General features: G+C 42.2%; 1 long non-coding RNA gene across 1 annotated transcript in view; it reads right to left on the reverse strand.

The window, feature by feature from the left end:
* Window positions 1–379: 379 nt before the first annotated feature.
* LOC135329058 (uncharacterized) overlaps window positions 380–23,172 on the reverse strand; it is a 37,605-nt gene continuing 14,812 nt past the window's right edge. Inside the window, exon 3 of the long non-coding RNA XR_010390259.1 lies at window positions 380–1,234. This is a non-coding gene — a long non-coding RNA (uncharacterized LOC135329058). The remainder of the gene's footprint in view (window positions 1,235–23,172) is intronic.

Consider the following 23,172-nt stretch of genomic DNA (forward strand, 5'->3'; position numbering starts at 1 on the left):
GAATGTGTGTGGGGGTAAATAAGTGTAAGTTCAGTGTTTGCAGCTTCCCCACGGCGGGGACACGCGGCCCGGGCCCGGCCTACCCGTCCCAATGGCCGGGGCCATGCCCTGCTGCCCGCCCTCAGCCCAGAGGCACCCACTGCCTCATCGCTCAGGGTGCAGGGCACGTAGGAGAAGGGCCTTATGTGCCCCCATAAGGCTTTATTACCGGTTTTTAATCAGGAGGCTCTGTTGGCTGTTTGGCAAGGTGGAGTGTGAGCCTGAGAAGCTCGCTGTGTAAACAAGAAGAAAGCGTTTTTATCCTTATCAGGTCAAGAAAAGGTCACAAAAGCAGAATTACTGTGAAACTTAAATACCAATTGAAGTTTTAATAATTTCAGTATTAACTTTAATAATTTTCAAAATCAAGCGCAAGGCTTTCATTAATTAGCAGGGTGCTCTGTACAACTGTTAATAAACATGTTTATAGAGGCAAGTTAACAATTGCACGGTGAAGCCTACTTTCTCATTAAAAGGCCAAAACCTCAAATCCGTCTAATTAGATCTACTGCATAGGTCATTCCTAAGCTTGTGTTAGATCCAAAGTGGTATGAATTTTTTGAAGTCATTTATGTCATTGTGTCTAAGATGTAGCAAATTCAAGCTTATTCCTAGGGTAACTCCAGTGATGTCAACTAGGTTACACCAGGGATTAATTTAGCCAGTTCTCTTTTCCCTCTTAAATTGGAAGGTCAAAAATAAATACATCGTGTCTACACATCTGGTGTTCAAGAATTTTAATTTAAAAGGCTGGAGCTTTGTTCTCCATAATTGTGTGCGACGGAACTTCCAGTTTCTTTCATTCTCAGTGCACATCCAAGGCACTGCGCTTTTGGGCAGCATCCATCTGAGCATGTAAGGCATTAACCCTTTGGGACAATGCCATCTAATCTGGAAGCTGTGTTCCTGTGATTAATTCATGCAAATAAGCCAAAGACCCTGTGCTGCTGTTCAGTGCTACTCCCTGAAGCTCAGGTATTAAGACTCGGGTGGAAAACAGACATGTTTTTGAGCAGCTGTGTGGAAATGTTGTCTCTTCAAACAGAGCCTAGGAAAGATCAGATGAGCTGTTTTACTTGTATTCTTGAAGCCAGTCTTTTCTGTTATTGAAATCAGTGACAGAAGTACTATGGACTCCTATGGGAGCTTGTGTGAGGATTCTCATATACAGCGGGAGGCTATATATCGTCATGAACTGCAAAGAAAAAAAAAAAGAAAAGAAAGTTGGGAAGCTCTTCATGATCCTTTTTTCTCATCTCCCAGTGATTTGAGTATTAGTGACCTGGTCATTTTTGTGTTAAAAGCTCTTACTAGATTGTTTCTCATCAGCCTTAATAAGAAATAGTCACAAAAATGCATGTAACTGTAACATGTGAAATCATGTCACAAGTTAAAACTGAATAATGCAGATTGCTTATGAAATGGGCTATCTCACATGAGCAGATGCCAAAACCAGAAGAAAGCCCCGCTTTCAAAGAACAAGTAGCCTGGTGGTAAAACCACAAGCTTGGGATGTGGGAAACCCACATTCCAATCTGTGGTGTGAAACAGGCAAAGAAAGGATTTGAATGTGGATGTTCAGTAACCGAGGTAAAGGCCTTGATCAGCTATTTTAGGATAGCAGGATCTCACTTTCGTGTTATGCCCCCCCTAGGAAAACTATTTGAAGTGTTGTGGTTCATCATAACGCAGTGGGAAAATGCCTATGTAACAGGAAAGCTTGTGCAGTTCTGCACATAGTACTGGTGTTCCACAAACAACTTCGATCACTTGCTCTAATCTACAGAGCTTTGTATGGGTAGAAGCTGTTCATCTTTAAACCCACACGGTCACAGTTGGAATCAGAAGAGTATCCAGAGACACACTTGGGTAGATCCTTCTCTGTGAAAACTTTAGGTCTTGATTACAACTTCAATCTCTATATTTTGTACTATCTCAATGAAATATAAAAACTGTAATTTTGCAAAGAGTTGGAGGGGAAAATGAATTGTTGGGATTCTGGAAAAAGTGGAATGCAAAGCATCTTGATTTTTTGTTGACCGCAGATTTGTTTCTAAATGTCTGTTATTATGAACTTGCTGTTTAACAAAACTGCTCTTAGAATAAATACCTTCTGGATAAAGTGGTTTGAAAAGAAGCAGAAATAAAAGAGCTGATCAAAATATATTAAGTACCAACCTATACACTGCATCGATATGAAAGCTGTTGAAAAGTTAGCAGAAGTGACGCAAAATCACCTAGATTTTGCTGGTGTTTCCTATGTGTTACCCACTTCATTTTAGTGATTGTTTCTTCAGTGTCAATTTGCACAGAGAAATCTGAACACAGGCAAAAGAGACTCATTTACTCAAATCCCAAAACACTTCAGTGTACTAGAGCTAAATACTTTTATTAAGTTAAAGCATGTTCATCAGTTCAAAGGCCTCTTCACATTTGCATTAAAATATTCCAGGCTGGGTTATCTGGATCCTTCATGGATACTGACCTTTGAAGGCTCTCAGGACAAATCGCCAGTCAAAGCTCCTTATTCTGACAAGATGCTTCCTTTATGATATCAAGTACTACACCCAAATGTAGGTATAATCCCATCAGCCATATTTACCCTACTCAGACTTATCTAGTCCTAAACTTTATACAATAAAGTCAAAGACATTTTAAATTTCAGAATATATGAGCTTTCACCACCTGACTGTCAGGAATCTGGAGTGGTGGTGGTGGAAATGCAATACACAGCTCCAGCCTCAAGATGAACAATAAGATTTTCCTGTCTGACTATCTCTGTTAACAGGCTGAAACAGGAGTTGACTTAATTTTTCTGGTGCTTTTCCTGGCATTTAACTCCATGCAAAGCAGATGCAAAGCCAAAAGAGAATTACTACAGAGGGAGAAGTGGGTTTGTACAGTTTAAAGATTGCATACCATTAATTTAAAACATTAGCGAAGAGAATTTTTCTGTCACACACAGATGGGCCAAGGGTCCACAGCCATTACTACCTGTTGTGAGGTGTGCTTTGTCAGATAACCACTGTTTATACATTTCATCCTGGCCAGGCATGAGCACGTGATTATGTTTCGGTTCATTTAGTCAGAGGCCAGAATACTGGAGTTAATGGTGGTTTCATGCTTTTAGGCTAGCATTATGACATTTTGTGCCAGATGCAGCATAAAGCCTGCAAATCTAAAGTGTTTACATGACAAAGTTTTTTGAACACGTTTGACCTGGCTGTGTGAGTTAATATTGAGTGTATATTTTGCTCTAGTATAAGGTCCCACGTGTCACCTGTGAGCAGTGTGAGATATCCATGGCATTTGGGATATATCAGCCTTCAGTTGCTATCTTTTCCTTATCTCCTCCCAAGAAAATTTTTAAGACTTTTAAGAAAGTCCTACAGACTTAGCTATGCTGCCCTATCATTGGCAAAGCCACCCACAGAAGAACTTCTTTAAAAAAAATAAATAAATAAAAGTCTTTCCTAGAGCAGTGTAAATGCCCTTACGAAGGCAGAACACAGCCTTATTCCCCAGACTTTTAATTCACTCTAGTCAAGGCAGGATCTACAAGAGAGAGATGGTAATGAACTTCACGTTGGGCAGAATGCAGTGAACTTAAACGCAAGAACATTCGTATCCATAGATAGGGTAGATTGATAGATGTAATTTTAAATGTTATTTTATGTTAAAATCAAGGCAATACTTTTTATGTGTTTTTGTCTCCCATCAAATTTCCTTTGGTGTTATGGATCTCTTTAGTAATTTTACATGTACAGATTGAAGTCTAGCATATATGGACTCACATGGCATATGAACATAGCATATATAGACTCACACCTTATGTGAACATTCTTTTCCTCGTCACTGTTTGCAAATTCTTGTAAAATTAGGTGATGGACCCCAAGATATCCACAGGCCTTAAACTGAAAATTACCTTTCAAATGCTCAGCCATATGAAGTACAAAGCAAGGTTCTGCTTCTTTGGCTTGAATGGCAGCTAGGTTGCAGAAGACTAGCATAAGGCCCTTCAAATCTTTTTTCTTTTTTTTTTCCTTTGTTTTTGTATGTAGGCACTAAGGAAACATGCTTAATATATTTTTCTGCAATAACAGTAGATTTGGCTTGAAAGTACCATGCTAAGATACAGCATGTTACTGGTATTTGTAAATGGTTTGATGTTTGGTTTAATTCAGCTGGCTCTGACTTTATAATTTTGAATATGTTTCTCTGCTAAAAAATGGGGTGGAGGAACAATTCAGCTCTGAAGTATTCTTTAGAAAGCTAGATGCTTTTGCCATCCCACCAATGTAATCTGGCATTAATTAACATAGCATTTCTCTAATTATATTGTCATCATACAATCACTAAATTAAAATACAAAAAGAATTGTTAAGAGTTCCCAGTTTAACTCTGGTATTTCTTTTAAAGCATAATTTTTAAAGTTTTGTGTATATAGGAAATCAGCCAAAGCCCATTGAAGTTAATGGGATTCTTTCAGATTAGGCCCAGAAATGCTTGGAAAATCAGTGGGGTGTCCAAATTGCCTCTCTAAATCAAGCAGTTAGGTACTTTAATTCTGTTATTCAATACTGCAGATTCTCTCAAGGGACTGAGGAATATCTTTCAGGGAGAAAAGGCAAGCTTTAAATGCAGTGGAGGTTCACCATCCCATTGCACCCATGCCTTTAGGGTACCAAAAAGAAACCCTAGGAAGAATGACTCAAGGAAGTAGATGTCTCCTACCCCAGGCAGCATGGAAGAGCAGCCTGGGGGCTCCCTGCCACCCACTCACTGTGCAGCTGGGTCCATTGCCACAAAATGTAATTCTGAGATGTGCCAGACATCAATCCCTCAAGCAAACATCAAGGAAAATTGCAAGAGGTTAATACGGCCCAGCAGAGCTCAGCCACAAAGTACCAACCTCTTGCATCCAATGCTTCTCACAGATAGCTCCTACCTCTCTCTCCTGTGCATTTTCTTCCCTTTACTTTTGTGACTCCATGTGCCAGGCACAGCACATTGAGCTAATCTGTGAATTGCCCCTCAGCTATATCTGCTAGGAGAAATCAGGTAGTTGAGGAAAAATGGTAATGCTGCATTGCAGGGGTGTGTGTGTGGTGGTAGGGAATCGTGCTAGAGCCTGTTGTGCTCATCAGCCTGCTGGCGAGCTGCACAGATGTCACATTGCTGGAGACCCAACAGTGGAGGCACATTAGAGTTAAAATAGCAGTGTTAATTCAGGTGGGTGGCATAGTGGAGTGAGTTGCCACACGAAAGCCATAGCTGAGTTCCCAAATCCTCTGTATGGCAGATGACATCTATGTGTACTGCTAGTGCTTCTGTATTGCTACCTCTCATGCTCTTTGCATTGTGCTGGGGTCAGTGGCTCAGTGATGCTCTCCCGGTAATGTTACATCTCTTTTTGTTCGAATGGGGAGAACTGTGGAGAATAATTAGTGCCTGAGCAGATCCTGTGGTCTCATGGCAGCCAAGAGGCCTTCACCTTGAGCAAAACCTTTGGTTTCATCTGAGTCAGTCCTGCTTAGAAGCACCACATCAGTGGGTGAGACAGCTCTGTGTGTGTGGCTGAGCCCAGCTGGAAGCAATACCTAAGTAAAAGACTGGATTAACTTTGCCTTTTGACATGCCCTGGAGTTCAATACTGCTCTCAGTCACTGGGAGCTCTGTCACTTGCTTATGGCTGGGTTTTCATGTTAGCATTGCCTACACTCAGCATCACGGGCCTCCACTCATCTCCCTTGGTATTATTAAAACCTTTGAGATACAACTGATCTCCAGTTAACCAAGAGTTTTATTTCTCTGGAGTTTGGTAAAACTATACATCACCCTCAGATAATCAGAAACACATGGAAAAATATTAAAATGTTGCATAAAGAGAAAAAGAATGAAACTTTTTCTTTCCAAGACAGCTACTCTTTTGCTGCAGACTTTTTACTTTAGGAAAAAAAAATCAAAATGTTGTCAGCACTTTGGAAACTATGTCCCTTTTTCCACCCCAACAGTCTTTTGCCTATTTTCCCTAGACCTGTAAACTGTGTTGCTAGAACTCAGGACAACACATGAAGACCTTAGATTTTTTAAAGAAATGAAAAGCATTCCAGCAGCAGTAACATTTCAGATTTTTCTTGGACAGGATACATTGCCACAGCTCCCAACTCCCCTGGGGATCTGGAAGCAGAGTCTGAGGGCAGCCCTTATCACAAACTGCTCTGCCTTTGGAGTCAACTATTTTGGGGATACAAACCAGTCTGGGAGACCTAGTCACTCAGGAAGCTGGGCAATCCGAAAAGGCAGATAGCAGGAGGTCCTGGGGGGCATGACAGCCCATGCAGACAGCTTCATTGAAGGCTGGAAGTCCATGAGCCAGGTGGTCCACAGACCTCCCAGGCAGTTGCCCAAAAAGTTGGGGCATCCAGGCTAACACTCAGCTTGCAGAAATTGCCTGGCAGTTTTGGAGCCCAAGCTGCTGGGGGAAGCAAAGGAAAGGCAGGGAGGAAGTGTAACTTGAAATCACCATTTTCACACAGAAAGTTCTGGTGTGGCAAATCCCTGTTTCAAGATCAGGGCCACTGTCTGGAGGCAGCTGTTTGCCACCTGAAGCTTGGTCAGCACCAGGCTGCATTAACTCCTGCTGGAATGCCCCAAGACCAAACGGCAAGGAGTGCACTGGCCCCATCTTATGTAGCCTCTTCTGGGCAGGATAGTGGGGCTGGCTGTTCAGTGAAGAAGCCTCCCTGTTTTGCTACGGTATGTTCATGACATGCCAGTGATTTTCATTCACTGTTGTCAAATAGGCTAAAATACGGCCCATTGATCTGTATGGTTGGCCTGCCCAAATGATGCGGGTCTGGACTCCCTGTACCCTGTAACTTTTGCATTCATATACACCAGTGCCGAAGTCTGTGCAGTCAGGGTGCATTACAAGGCTGCTAAATCAGAGCGGTGGGATTTTACCCAAGGAGAGACGCATGCATGCATCCAAGTCCCCAGTCCTGCAGCGCTTAAAACAGAGCTCATCTCTACCCTGAACAGATTATTCTGTCACCTGAAAAGCAAGCTTGAATACAGAGTGTTGTGCTCACACCTCATGATACCTTAAGTCAGACTGTAAACTCTCCAGGATGAACCCTGTGGCCAGACCCTCAGGTAGCATAAGGGAATATGGCTCGAGTGGAGTGATATTGATACACCCAGTTAGAGCCAGTGGTTGCTACTCCCGGGTATGGCCAGCCCCAGCTGTGTTAGTCACCGTTGCCCCATATAACCCAAACTCAGCCTCAGCCCAGCAGCATCCAGCCTGCCTTTCCAAGAGTTGTCATGGGCACAGGCAAAAGAGACAGTGGGGCAACACTGTTCCTGCCTCTTCCCTCACCATCCTAGTCTGCTGCCCCATGTCTGTGTCTAGAGCCAGCCCTAATACCTTACATATGTTAATATATGCCTTTTACAGCAACCTGCAGAATATTTCTTTGATCTCAGTTTAGGCCTTTGGATATTACCACTACCATAGAAATGATAATAAATAAATAAATATGGAAAGAAGTTGTATATATCTACACCAACTTGGTTACCTGTTTCACCCACACTCATACACACACACTCCAATGCTAGAATTTCACTTTTAGAAAAGGTTACCATAGTCAATATCACAGTTCCTATTTTGCTGCAGTGTAATTCAGTTTTCTTTCCATTTCATTTTAGAAGGTTCCCCTGTACATTTATCAACTTACACATTCAGAATTGGTCAGAAACGGCTGCTTTTAATCCAGACTTGAATTAGAATAAGCTATAGCAGAATTTGTCTAATGGCAGTTAGCAGAGTCCAATAGCACTATATAGCCCTAGGAAATGCACCCCGAAATCTTTGCAAGACCGTGAATAGCACTGGAAGTATTGCTTAGTTGTAACGTGTACTCAGAGATGGTTCTAAAAATAAAAGAAACTTCTGTTTAATCACAACTGTGGGATTTTTAGGCTCACTTTCTGTTGCAGAGGCAGTTAAATAGATCCTGACACAGAGTACCAAGGAAGGAAATGTATGTGTTTATTTTGGAGTGTTTGGGTCATTGGATAGAAAGCTTATAGGAAAATGGAAAACACGCAGCAGTAATTTATTTCTAAAGGGAAGGGGGAGAAAAGTCAAGGAAATTCCCTCACAGTCTACTTGGAGCCAGATTTTCGGCTGGTGTAAATCTGCCGGCTAAGGTAAACTCATTGGAACCAGTTCATGTCCTGAATCAATAGCAGGTGATACAGCAATGCTGATTCACATTAGCTGGTGACTGGAGCCCCTGGGGAGAGTCCGCATTACCAAACTCCTGTTATATGCCGGTGTCCTGCATGAGGGTAAAACCAGGGACTTGTCCTGGGATCAGATCCAGCTCTGCTCTGTAGGGGTTTGTATAGCCACGTAGCAGCCCCCATCCCCAGTGAGGTGTCAATGTGCATGGTCCTCTTCCTCCTTTCCCACCACCCTGGTAAATCCATTCCTGACTGCACAAAAATAAAATTTGAGCTTTGCAACAATGATTCAAGTTTGCTTGTCCTTATTTCCCAACAGTCACCAGCTTTGCAGACAGAAAGTGTATTCTTCTCAACCTCTTCAATATGTTTGTATTACCAGCTGTTAAATTTTTTATTACACATCACTGAATTTGAAGCATCAAGACTTTTATGCGGCTTGCCCCTACTCTCTAGGAATTTCGCAAATAAATCACTGACATGCACTGCAGATTGTCAAAGAGTCGCTGGCATACTCTGCAGTAGAAAGGCGTTGGATAACCTTTTGCACTAAAATGCTATTTTTAAGTGCTTTTATAAAGAGCGCTATTGTTTTTAGAAAATATATTGCTCTGGTGAAAGCAGTTAATGGCTTGCACATGATGTATCACACCCATGATAAAATTCTTCACAGAAAAGTAAAAAATCCTAAGCAGTAACCACGCACACAAAATTGTTAAGGGTACTCTGTGGGCTGAAGCTCTCTTCTTTGTCTGGGCATTTAGACCTTTCTGAGCTTCCTTTGTGTAAGGGAGCACAGACATAAAAGCGGGGCTAAATGATCCAGCTGCTTTTCCACACCACAGGGTCAGAGCCTTGGGCAAAGGGTTCCCCCCACTCAAAGGCAGGGGCTGAGGAGGGAAAGGGGTGTTGGATGTGCCTAGGCAGCTGCCTCTGGGTTTTGTGCAAGCCCTGAGAAAAAAGGATACCAAAGCATCTGTTTCTTGGGACAAGGCCGTGGTGTTTCTGCAAAGGAGAATTGACTGTGTGCTGTTTATAACCACCCTTGTGGTAATCAGCAAGTGTCTGTACGCTCTTTAAATAGACGCATCACCCTAAGGAAATACCCAAGTCAGCACCTCTGTATCCTGCTCTTAGAGAGGAAACCTGACCTAAAAGGCATCACAGTCTGCTGCTGCTTGGTGGAGGGGCAGAAATATTTTAGCTGAGGATGGCTGCTGGCTTTTCTTGGAAAGGTAGCTCCATCGCGCTTGGTTCAGCATTTATGTACACTGGTTTTATTCTGAGATGCTGCCAGTTACTTCAGAGGCGTTGTCCCATAGTTACACAAGTGGTTAGGAGAGAGGAATTAAGCCTCAAGGAACTGCTTCCTGAGTAAAGCAAGAAGGATATGATCAAGTAATTGATTAGTTTATAAAATGCTCCTTTTTCTCACTAATTGCTGTTAAAAATGGAAAATACATTTCCAAATATTTATCCCTGGAAATTACTGCTTTTTTATCTGATACTGAAGTGTTATAGTACAAATCATTTAAAACTAGATGAGACAAATCTCCAGAGCAAAATCCTGCCATGAAGATAGAGGTTTGGTTGGTCAGGAGAACAGACAAGATAGTCTTCCCCCTTTCTCAATGCCTATGGAAGTTTTGTACTATAGTTTTTTAAATTGACATGGTACTTGAGACAGTAATTCTAAAAGATAATCACTGAAATACTTATCCCTAAAGAGGTCTTCACAGCCAGGCCACATTTGGAGAAATATGTCTTCCAAAATATTATATAAGTACACATATAGAACAAAGAAGAAAAAAAAAAGCCACTGAAAAGGCATTGTGATCCATAACACTACACACATCCATTAAATTACATTTTGCTATCTCACTGCAGTCAAGAACTTCACAGTTATAAACAAGAAATTGAAGACAGGGATTAGTATGCTAGATTTTTTATGCAACATTTTACATCAGAATCTGATTGTATAAACCAAACTAAGGGTACTGAAGTCAAAGAAGCTACTTGGCAATGACCCTACCATAAGTGAGATCAGAACTAGACCCAAATAATACATTGTATGTCAGAATTTTGTTAACACCAGAATGAGTGGGGGAAATGAAATTTTCCTTATTAGTTACTTTTATTACTTGCCAGATTTTGTTCAGACTTTCCTGAAAAATCTGCCATTTATAAACATACATTTTGTGGAGGAAATGCAGTAAATAGGTCAAGTTAGTTTCCCAGGAGATGTGCTGAGGGACACAAACATCCTCAAAGTTTTTATAAGACTTAGGTTGGGGGAATCAGCTTTACAAACACACAGTTTGCCTGTCAAATGTTAATGTAACAGTTCCTTCCATTGTCCTCCTGCCAAAAGGCCCATCTCCATCCCAAATTTGCCCTTTGAATTGCTGATTCACATTCTGACTTTTCAAAGGCATCTAAGTAACTACTTGTGAACAGCACTTAAATCATGTAGCCCTGTATCAGAGGGAATGCACATAGCCAGAACAGTTACTTGTGAGTGGATCTTCTCTGTACAAGTAGAAGGATGAAAAGTTAAGGAAGCAGTGTGAGTCACTCTGGGCTTGATGTACCATCAGTTCCTAAATTGCAGCGTTCTCACTGTGATTCGTGAGATTGAGCATGACGTAGCTGTGGCCAAACTGCACTTCTGGCCGTGTCTTAAGTCTGTCCAGATGGCAGGCGTTCCTGCTCCTCAGTTTCTACTACTCACAGAGAGAAGCTCTTACTTCAGTAAGAGGCCAGGGCTCCTGACTCACGCAGTTCCCACTGAATTGTGAGTACAGCCGCATCTGGGAGGTATTGCCACCCGCGCAGACGAGAGTATGCACAGGAGTGAGTCCCTGTGCGGTGAGGTCCAGGAGACAGTATCTGACACAAGTAAGGTACTTCAAGTCTGCACCTTGCTTCTGTGGGAAGGCTGAGACCTTGCTGGGAGCAGGGAGCCCTTGCTCCCATGGGCAGCAGCATGTTCCTGCTGGTCTGTGGGAACTGATTCAGCACGCCGTCAGTGCTGATGCTAGATTTGAGTCCTGCTGTGTCTGAAGGGAAGACACAGGCCTGCCCTGTCTCATATTTGGTGAGCTAGACAAGCCTCACAGGCACACTTAGGAATACCACTTAATGTGCAGTTTGGAGCTTTTTTCCTTTTGGATGAAAGTAGTGTTAAAACAATCTCGAGAGCTGAGGGCCAGGCTAAACTGTCTGTGTAGACATAGCATATGTATTTCTGACATGGACTTCACTGTGTGAGCTTATGCTTTGCTTGGCCTAATTGGAAGACATAGTCTCTGGTTACTTAACTGGTGTTTAGGGAGCAGAGATTGTTCAGTTTTACAGAGGACATGGTCAAAGAGTTAATGAAGTCCTCAAATGTTTTCTTTTTCTTGTTGGAACCACCCCACTCTATTTGGATGAGCTTTTACAGCTGTATTGCAGGTACTGTGGGTTTGAAAGCCCTGTTCCTAACAGCTGGGAAGGCACATAGGACAAATGCTCCTAAGCACGCTGGCAGTACAGGTGTCTCAGGATCTATGCAGCATTCCACATCTGAAGTTTCCACATCTGTTTAAAAGGGCAAGACATTTCTGGGGGACTATATACATGTGAGCCTTAGTGGACAGGGAGCAGTTACTCACATTCCCTGGCCAGCTTGAAAGGGACAATCATGATTCGTTTATGCTATCTGGTCTCAGTAGGTCTTCTGTGGGGGTTAGCAGCCCTCTGTAATCAGTAATCCCATAAATTGGTGATAGGCATGAGCAATACGACTGCTGTGGCTTGAACTCTGCATTTGCAGATGGAAGCCAGCCTGACCCCTGGCACAGCACAGAACAAAGCTCACCCAGTCCTTTCTGCAGCGAGCCCATAGCCTAGCTTTGAGCTTTTACACTCCTATAAAAGAGTCACCTGCTAGGGCTACTAAATCTGTCTTCATGCTGCGTACTGATTTAAGCTGTGTGGTATAAAGGGATAAAGCTGCTGAGGCTGATACATCTCTGTAGGAGACATATTTCTTCTGTTCTTTTCCCAGCCTTTGCCACGGAGGTTCACCTGCCACCACTACTACCAATGCAAGCAACAACTCTTAAAGAGGAGAACAACCTACTTCATCAGGGAGTATGGATGGGGCAGGGGGAAGAGTGAAAGCCTGTTGATATGAAAGGCAAGGATAGCAATAAATCGGTGGAAGCATATGAGCTGACAGATTTTGACGAATTCCTCTGAAATCCCTATAGAGCATCACTGCTGGTAAAACTTACAAATCTGCTTGAGATCCATGGATGGAAGATGATAGAGGACTGCAACGTGTCATTGTACAAATGGTGTAATTGGCTGAAAATAAGCCCCTGAAGATCGTTGCCCCTGCCTTCACCCTACAATTACAGGGAGGGAGGGACTGTGGAACAGAGGGTTCAGGACACCATGGAATATATTTGGCCTCCAGGCAGTTCTCAGAGCACCTTGACATACATCATTAGTGAGGATGCTGATGTTTATTTAGGGCTTGTGGTTGTGAAAAACAGAATAAAGAGATTTCTGGGGGATGGGCAATAATCAAGGCAGTGAAATTTCCCCTCCTCTCTCTTGCTTTTTCTCTCATATTTGCTATTATAAAAACAAACCGAAAAACACCCCTATTCATTTAGGTCACTTAACTCATGCTTCCTTGACAGCTAAAACATGCTATGCAAAGTTACTTTCTTACATCCTTTTTTTGCCTTTTACTCTTCCATTTCATTCTTGCTGTATCATCTTAAAGCTAGAAGATCTTATGATTTCAAACAGTTTTTGAGAGCCTATAGTCTGACTGACAGAAGGCAGCAGGGAATGAGCTTAGCTTGCTATTTTTTTCAATAGCGCTCTTTGAGATGAAAATTCCCCCTTGCCATATAGAGTCCTAAATGAGAGAGTAATTTCTGACTTGCTTTCACAAATCTTTTGATTTTTTTTTCTTCTTTAGTCTGCATGTCTCCCTGATACTTCTCCAGCTCCTGCTTTTATGGAACTGGTATCGTCTTATATCACTTAGAGTCTTATCAAGGCTTTCATTTTGACAGAGAGAAGTCCTTAGAAGAAGTACAAATCTAAGTTTCCCTGAGCTTTGGGAGAGAAATCAGCTGGAATTTCATTTTTCTATGATGCTCAAGCCAATGATTTTCTGGGTTTTTTTAGTTAGTTTGTTTTTTTTAATTTGGAAGAAAACCTGACTGTGTTAAAATTAACTTTACTTTTGGAAAATATAAATCCATATTAGCATCTGAACTTTGTAGCTTTGTACATCTTTGTAGTTATTACAGAAATACAGTTCAGCTGACTTTGAGCCTATTCTGTTCCACAGTTTCTTTTTTTTAAAGCAAAACAAGATAAAGACTGGCTAGGTGAGTAATAAATATATATCAGTCACATACATTAACCTGCAGTAATCAGAGAGTAAAATCTTATTCCAAAGCCCAATTGTGCAAGACACTGTTCAAACAAGGACAAACGTAGTTCCTGCCCAGCAACACATTAAAGGCAGAAGGGAGAAAGAATCAATTATTGCAGAGGCAGATCTTAATATAAAGCCTAGCAAAGTCAGTGCTGTTTTTCCCATTGACTTCCCTTGATGTCAGATCAGATGTGTCTATATACAGCCACATGTGCACACATACGTATAGATGTGTTCCACCTATATTAATAGATACACACGTTTTATTTAGATGCAAGTCTTGCAGTTGATAGTATATGTGCACAGCAGTGTACATGGTCATAGTGAAACAAGAATCAAGGCTTTACTTGGTAAGGAAATGAATAACGACTTTGTTTAATTGCTGCTCTTCTGAAACACGTGTCTAACTTGTGCTATGGCAGAAGCAGGTCTTGAGGGAAGATCTGGCTATAACGAAAGTAGAGGATTAGATTGTGGAAATGAGATATTTTCAATAGAGAACAATAGGCATGTATTTTCATTCAAGCAAGCCGTCCTATAAAAGAGAGAAGGAATTTTATTATTTGAATTTTCAATCTTTTAGTATAAGCTGAGGTACTCAAATCCTACATTGAATGTGTAAGCTACAAAGGTTAAACTTGGCAAAGCAGAGTTTTAGCAATGTGGGGGCAGGGTAGGAACATATCTTTTCTTTAGCAGCATTTCAAGAACTAGTTCTCACAAAATTTTGAAATATTTTGTGTGGCATTTAATGAAGTCACATCAGGCTCCTCCTCACCCCTTAAGAGATGCTATTGTCTTTTTCAAATATGCTTTTACAAAGCATACTCCTTCATTGGTAAACTTGTGATGAAAACGAGCATGAAAGGCAGAGAAAACTTTGGCTAAATTAAACATTCCATATTTATGGCAAACAAGTAGCTCAGAAACTTGAGGAAAGAAGCCAGTGTTACAACATCTAATGCATGTAGGATAATTTTCAAACTCACGTTCAACAAAGTTGGGTGCCCCACCCCATAAAAAATGATAAATAACTCCTTATTTGTCCTCCACCCCTTTATGCAGGAAGCTGGCTCCTACATAAAATCACTGTTCCTTTTACCTAAATCCTCCTTCCTAGCCTATTCCTAGTCTTTACTTAGCTTAAAAGGTGCAATGGTAATCTCAAATCCTCCCCAAACTTCAACTAATAAATTCACTCTGCCCCCTTAGTTTCAATTAGGAAACAAACAAACAACTTTGTTGCAGGTTCTGAATTGCTGTGTTTTACAGAGTTTGTACAACATAAATGTATACAGTCTTTGTCCAACGTGCTCTACTACAGACACAACTACATTCATCAGAAGTGAGTGAAAAATTGCTCAGTGCATAGTGTACATCAATGGCTTTGAAATCTCTTAGTGTGAAGGGATTCTACAAATGACACATAAAACTGGCTTTGCCCATTTAAAGGCATTGCTTCTTTCAGTTTATTGTCTCAGGCTAATGTAAACGGTTATGCCACTGCTGTACATTTACAAATTGGTATGAGTAATAACAAATATATTGTTTATACTTTTATTTCCAAATGTTATATTCTACTTGCACAGAGAATGCATAACTTGAAGGTTGACTCCACAGCTGAAGAATCACTATACAGGAAGGATGCGCATGGCTAGGTATGGGTTTTATAACATCTCGTTTGCAGATATTTCCTTCTGCAGACTCCAGTGGGGGAGGAGGCAAGATCCATGTTTCAGCTTATCTGAACCTCCAAAGTTTGCAGACAAGGGAAAGAGTGGGTGGGAGAGAAGGAAAAGGGAGGGAAGGCTGGGGAAAAAAAGATTGCAGCTGTTGTCTATCTATGCGCTAAATACAGGAACTTCCAATCTACTGACATGTAATTCATACCAGCAAGTTGATACCTTGAAAATATTTTGCACTGACCTGATGATAGGAGTTTTTTTTCCTCCACCTCCTTTAATAAACAGTGCCATCAGATGATTTTCCTCTCTTAGCCTGAGTCATTTCCTCTTCCGTCACTTCAAGCTCTTTTAGCCTGCAACTGACACTAACCACCTCTCCATCCTGGGAGTCCTTCCGGTCTCTGTCCTCAACTGCAGTTAGCTTGCAAAAATTAGGCATTGCTTTTTGAGGAAGCTATTGTGACACAGGCCAGGGCGTGAATTTAGTTATTGTGGTTTAATTGCCCAAGTGGACACTCTTATTCTGTACTAAAAGTGCCTTTTTGTGGTTTAAGTTGATCCATTTCCAAAGTAGCCTATGCTAAAGCCACATGGACATATCTACATAGAAAAAGAGTTTGGAATAGCTATCCACGCTATCTCCTTTGTGGAGAGAGTTCTTCCCACCCTAATTACACTCTTGAATTGCTTACTTAATTCTTGAGCAGTTTTACATTAAAAATCTATCTTGTCTCTTATCTCTTCTGTGCTACCAACTGCCAGCAATTTTATCCAGCTGTATAAAATGCAGTCTTCCCTGATTTCCCTATTTTTTCATAAGCATTTTGAAATGCCTTCCATGAGTGATATTTTATAGGCTTTACTGTAATACCACAGATAAAATAGAACTTTTTAGCAAAAAATAATGCTGACAAGATGTTGCTATGGAAATACTTAAAATACAAACAGTTTTAAGCTGCAGCCATTGTGATGGAAAAAATCTGACAAATACTTACAGCTTTCACAGCTCCAAAAAGCTGCTCCCAACGAACAAACAAGGCTCTTGAAGAGCGCTACCACAGACCTAGTTTTTCTCTGAGGTGTCCTTTTTTTCTCTCAGAGCCCCATCTGGGCAGACCTATAGAAAGTGCAGGCTGAGCCAGGTTTTCTGAAATTCCCACATGGGCAGGACTATGGTTTTGGCATTTAGGGCTGAGCCTGGCAGGCAGCAGGATAACAGCAGCAGGTAGCAGGCAACGAAAGCCAGTATGGGAGGCAGCAGCGCTTCAGCAGGCAGAGCTGGAGGAGCCAAGTGCATAGCAGCAGTGCATTAGCAGGGAGAGGTGGGGGCTTCTGGGGTGAATTCTGAGGAAGGGGTTTGGCCTTTGGAAGGAGTGGAGCGTGCTGCTGGGACAAGGGCTTTGGAGGAAGGAGGATTCTGGCAGGAAGGATGGGGAACCAGGAACCAGGACTGAAGGGCTCTGCAGTGGTAGAGGAGGAGGGCTAGAAGGACAGACCTCAGTGTGACAGGAGCTGTTAGGTGTACCAGAACAGAAGTACTGATGGATTGAATCACTGGTTTGAGAGTGCAGGAGGGCTCTGAGACAAGAAGGGATGCTGGGGATTGTAATTGCCTGTGGCATACTCCCTCCCAGCCCTTCCCACGAGGACTGGGATCTAACAGGGGGTCATATATGCACAAAGGGCTACCTAATCCTACCACCCTACCAATTATCTTTATCTTCCCCCTCTTTTTACCATTAGAACTATGATAGCGCACTTCTAAACTCTGTGCTTATTGCTGGTGGAGCCCATTTGGGCTTTGGGGACTTCAGCAACAGACCTGAATGCAATTGTTGCAGCAGGCTCTGGGGAGTGGGTGCAGGGGGCCGGGGCAGCCCAAGAACTGCGTGAGCTAACTACCCATGCAAAAAGCTGCTTGTTTATGACTTTGGTGGATTCTGAAGTCAGAGTCATACATAAGCTAGACTGGGACACAGAGCATATGAGGTACTTACTTCAAGGATAGCTTTATGTGCTGGAAAATCACCATAATTCAAGAGGTCTCAGATTATGGTACACAGCCAGGACCCACCCAAGGAGAACATCAAAAAAGTGATGTTGGTGTTCCCACCAGGAGTCCCGCAGACCTAGAGAGCTAAATCTTTTTCCCATGGGGCTGGAATTTTATTTGCAGAAAAGTAACTGAGTGGACTCCTGAGCAACAAGCTAAATACTACTGCTGCTGCAATTGCTCAGGAGCCCACTTAGTCACAACTGTATTTGGCAATATCATGAGTTAGTTTTCATTATTTCATCTAGAGCATGGAAGACCTTTGGAGACAAGAAATGAATGATAAGTTTCTTTGAGTGTTTTTATGTTAGAGAGCTTTATCTTTTAACAAGCTGAGTTATTTTTGAGAAGCATTTGTCTCTACACCTAGCTTTTACAGACAGCATTTATAACAGTTGGGAGGGAAGAGGGGGAACAACAGACATTTCATCCTGAAACATAAAGGAATCATGTGGATCTTGGCTTAGAGATGTTCAAGTTAATTTATACTTAGACGATAAATCTATTTTTCATGGATTTGTAACTTGGCTATAAAAGCATGCTTGAAGGCTTGAATCTTGGCAGTCAAAGCTTTCAGGTCAGGAGAATATTTTTAGCAATATTTTATTTTAAGAAAAGAAAAACACATAAGGTTGTCTTTAAGTTTAGAAAGTTAAAGAGAAAGTTTTAAAAAGCATGGGTTGGGTCACATTTTGACACCCATGTATTTCTTTTCGTTACAGAAAAACAACAAAAAGACTCACCGTCCAACCTGCTTTCAGCTGGACAGATAATGAAAAATATTTCAGATTTATCCTTTTCAGATTTCCCACAGGCTTGTTTCATATCCAAGAGTAAATAATCCATCTCAGCTAATAATCCTTAAATGCTGAAGTCAAGGCACTGTTGTGAATTTTAATGCTAATGTTTAACAACCAGCTCATACAAATCATCGTAACTCCAGGAATGGCAATAGAATTGCATCAGTTAGCACTCGCTGAAGATGTGGACAGTAAACATATACACTACCTCCCTCAAAACATGTGACTAATTCAGTAATACTAAGGCACTAAAGTAATTAATGTAACTAATACATTAGAAAAATGAAGAGCCCATTAGAGGACAGCAATCAGTTCAGCATGCCACGTACAAAAAGCATTAGGACAATTTTGGTCAAGTATACTGGGGCAAACACTTTGCCACAAAATCTTTGGTTTTACAGTTTTATTTAACCTTTTACAGTTTTATTTAACCTCAGAATTACAGAGGGGCTGAGTCAACCCTGCCAGGATTTAAATTAGTGGTTCCAGAGAGACTAGGAGCTAAGCCACAGGTATATCTAAGTTGAGGGGTCAGAGAAGGTGTGGAGCAGGCAAAGCAGACAGGAAGGTTCATTTCTGGTCTTTAATTTATACCCTCGGTTTGCTTCTGCTGCACAACCTCCTTTCTGTAACTTAGATTCCCTTTAACATAGTGGGCCAAATTCAGCTCTGGCTCTTAGTGCTAATCTCTTTGTGTTGTACCAACAAGGCAAAGCTAAAAGAGTAACTGGAGGTTTCTTGACATTAGGTATATCCAGGTTTGGTATAAAGCTGGTTCACACCACCTGCTCTCAACACAGACCAGGAAGCTCTTTAGGACATTAACTGGGCCAGACCTGAGGAACCTCCTACAATACAACCAACTGTACAAGACCATTTTAAAGAAGCTACTGAATTAAATACCCTGGAGCCAAGCTGATATGAGCCATGCAAAGTTTTAAGGAAACAAAAAGGTGGCTTGAAAGACTTACCAGGGTCTGCATTCAGTTCAGTTCAGTTGGCCCTGAAGACCTAGTTCTAACAGGAAGATTAGGTCAGTGGTTAAGTGCAACTCTCATCTTCTTAGGCACCCCAAAGGATGAGTTTGACTTTGTCTTGAGGTGCTTTACATCCACCAGTGACTTCTGTAAGTCCAGTTGCTGCCACTAACTTCAATTATCACTGAATCAGTTATTATCCTTGAATCAACTTCAATTACAAGTTAACGTATAAAAGTCCCTTTTCTTAATATCAGTAAACCCACCAAATATTTGGATCAGATTACTAAGATCTACTGAAGGTGCTATTTCATGTCACAGCTGGGCCAAATCAACAGCTGCAAGAGGGAAGTCTTGGTCACTGTCCCTCCATGCCTGCTTCTCCGCCCTCATCCACCATTGCCCTCCCCTCCCCAGCTCCTTCCCCCCATGGCTGGGTTTCCCCCTCTGCACTGTACACACCCTACTAATGATTTCTGCACATCCACCCTTCCCAGCACACATCCTTCGTGCAGCTTGTCATGTAACATACCTCCCATCCAGAACAACGGGCCTTTTCTTCCAGCATCTTTCCGAATAAATGACACCTAGCCACAGCCCAAAATAGAATAGGGTAAGGAGGGGGACGACTGGGCAAGGTTTGGACTATGTTTTAATGGGCTGGGTTTCATATGCAACAACTTTGTGGGAAAGCGGTCAGGATATTTTCAGCCTGCTTGCAACCAGCAAGGTAGCTAAGCTCGAGGAGGTTGCACTCACTTAAAGCCGAAGGTATGGTTCTGCTAACATCATTTAGATGGAGAATTTCACCACTCAACTATTTCAGCTCGTGTTTGCACTGCTGTTGGAGTTCTTTCAGATTGAGTCTAGGTATTATATAGTCCCCCTAGCTGTAGTATTGGAGCACCTCCCAAGTATTTAAAAATAGAAGTCACAGCAACAATCTTCCTTTCTTACTTGGCAGTCAGGAGGAGAAATACTTGGCATAACTTATATGCTTGTTTGCATATTCGTGGGTGGGATGAAGTTGTTTGTTGATGTGTACATAGGAAGAATTAAGTTTTTCGCAGTGAGTTGAAATGATTTTAGTACAAAAAATGATGGCTTCAGTGGCAGTTTTCCATGTATACATATTGCAGCTCAATGAGCTTCCTTGTGTGCCCTTGGATTCCCTAGGTCTTGCCCAAAGGGCTAAGCTGTGGTCAAGGACATGATCTGGAGCACATCATTATTGTTAATTACTTGCTGGGGTCTCCATAACATGAGGAACTTTCTGTCCTCTGATTTCTGCTTCTGGACAAAGCACACCACTGCTTCTGAAACCCTTCTATCCCTGGAAAGGCTTTTAAAACACCTGAACTGCCCACCCATGCAGCACAAACACCAGTTGTTTATTTCTAGAAGTCTCTCTCAAACAGGAAGGTGAGGCTCCTTCACCCTACACCCTCTATCAACCAGGGTGAGTAACTGCCAGGGACGCAGTTTCAATCAAGGGCTGGGTGCATGGATCCCAACTGTTTTTTTGCATGAAGTACAGTTATCAGTTCACACATCTACAGGTGCAGAGAGGACACACCTCAGGCTGAGGTCAGCACATTGCTTTACTGCGAAAGGAGAAGAGTAGTCTAAGTCTTTTTGAGGTAGCAGTTTTTCAGGTGTCAAGATCAGAAGGTGACTGAACCTAGCCAGTCAATAGGAAATGATGAAAATGCTTTCTGCATAAACTGGGGCGGAGGGCAAGGGGAGAAAAGGTAGAGAACAGAAATGAGAGAATTCAATCTGATTGACTCCCCCAAACATAAATTGGGGGTAAATATGGGGTATATAAATAGGAGGGAAATGTGGGGGAAAATATGAAAGCCAGTGTTTCTTCCCAGACTGAGACTTTCCCTTCTGAAAACAGTCTGAAGAAATAGGATGTGCTCTTGGATTGAATGTCTGACTGTGTTTATTAGGAAGTTTCTATAGCTTGTGAGCTAGACGGGGGGGGGGAACAGCAAGGGGCCTTTGCTCTCTGGATCTGTTCTCAGAAAAGTAGATTAACCTTAGTCTTCTTTCCTTCCTGTCCCCTGTTCAGGCAAAATGCATTATTTCTTATGGCTTTCTCATTATCAATTATTTTCTTAGCATAGTTATGAAATTTAACATACACTTCCACGATACTTATATCTTTTTATTCTTGAAGCCCCAGGTTGTCTGGTGAAATGTCCCTTTCACAAAAGGAGCTTCTGTAAGTAATACTCATTATGTACTTAGAGGGCTGAAAATAGCTAGACCTGTCCCTTTTCACCAGTAGAGTAATGCCATCACTTGGAGCCATCACATAGCCTTTTGAAAGATGTCAGATATTAACTCGACAGGAGCCTTCCTTGTGATGCACTCCCCTATGCACAGATGATGCAACAGGTGAGCTGCTCCTGCGATGCTGGATGCTAATTTGCCTCTGTTGCAACGTGCCCTACTTGGCCTGTCTGGCTCCTTGTCTCCGTTCCCACAGTTCCACTCACGTCCTGAACCTCCTTTCTGAGGCTTCTTGGTGGGCATCTGCTTTTCTCTCCCCTCGTTCAGAATAGCTTAAGACTCCCACATTGCCTGCTTTCATTCCAGTTCCTTTTGCCACACAACCAGCCAGGTTAGCTGCAGATGCTTTTGTGTATCCCAAATCGTGGCTGACCAACCAAGGATAAATCTGACCCAACAGTCTCTGTAAGGCCACAAACAATTAGCAATACTCTGGGCTCACTGTGGCTTTCCCCCACCACTATCAGTGCCTCTCTATCTATGCAATTTTCTAAATTTTTCAGTCTGCTTTATGGCCTCTGTGCATATTCTCGCATGTTCCATCATAATTGTCTAGCTGGTTTTACAAGAAGCTAATCCTAATCACTTTTCATTTCAGTCCTGCACTGGCTTTTCCTGGACCAAATCACAGAATCACAGAATGGTTGAGGTTGGAAGACCTCTGGAGATCATCTGGTCCAACTGCCCTGGCTCAAGCAGTCACCTACAGCAGATTGCTCAAGACCATGTCCAGCTGAGTTTTGAGTATCTCCAAGGATGGAGATTCCACAACCTCTCTGGGCAACCTGTTCCAATGTTCAATCGCCCTTATGGCAAAAAAATTTTTCCTTATGTTTAAGCAGAATTTCCTGTATTTCAATTTCTTCTCATTGCCTCTTGTCCTGTCACTGGGCACCACTGAGAAGAGTCTGCCTCTGTCTTCTTTACACCCTCACATCAGGTATTTATAGAGATTGATAAGATCCCCCTGAGCCATCTCAGCCCAACTCTCTTAGCATTTCCTTATATGAGAGATGCTCCAATCCCTTAATCACCTTTGTGGCCCTTTGCTGGACTCACTCCAGTAGGTCCATGCCTCTTCTTTTCTGGGGAGCCTAGACATAGACCCAGCACTCCAGATGTGGCCTCACCAGTGCTGAGCAGAGGGGGAGGATCATCTCCCTCAACCTGCTGGCGACACTCTTCCTAATGCAGCCCAGGATACCCTTGGCCTTCTTTGTCGCAAAGGTGCACGACCAGCCTATGGTCAACTTCTTGGTTCACCAGGACCTCGAGGTCTTTTTCTGCAAAGCTACTTGCTAGCCAGTCAGCCCCAAGCCTGTACTGATGCATGAGGTTATTTCTCCCAAATTACTCTTTAATAATACATTGAAGTACAAGATGGTATCTTCTGTTCCTTGAAAAACCAAAATCAAAACATCCTAGGATAAGCAGAAGCATACCTTTCTCTTCCAAAGGTTTCCTGCTTGATTGTGCCCTGCCTGCCAGAAAGGACGCTTCTTCTCGAAACTGTATTTTATGCTACCATACGTCTACACCCAAAATAAACAGGAGAAACAAAACCACTCTAAATTTCCCCCCATGTTACTGAAACACTACAGCTTTCACTGGACTT

The sequence above is a fragment of the Dromaius novaehollandiae genome, chromosome 1 (genome assembly GCF_036370855.1).
Source record: "Dromaius novaehollandiae isolate bDroNov1 chromosome 1, bDroNov1.hap1, whole genome shotgun sequence".
NCBI classification, from domain to species: domain Eukaryota; kingdom Metazoa; phylum Chordata; class Aves; order Casuariiformes; family Dromaiidae; genus Dromaius; species Dromaius novaehollandiae.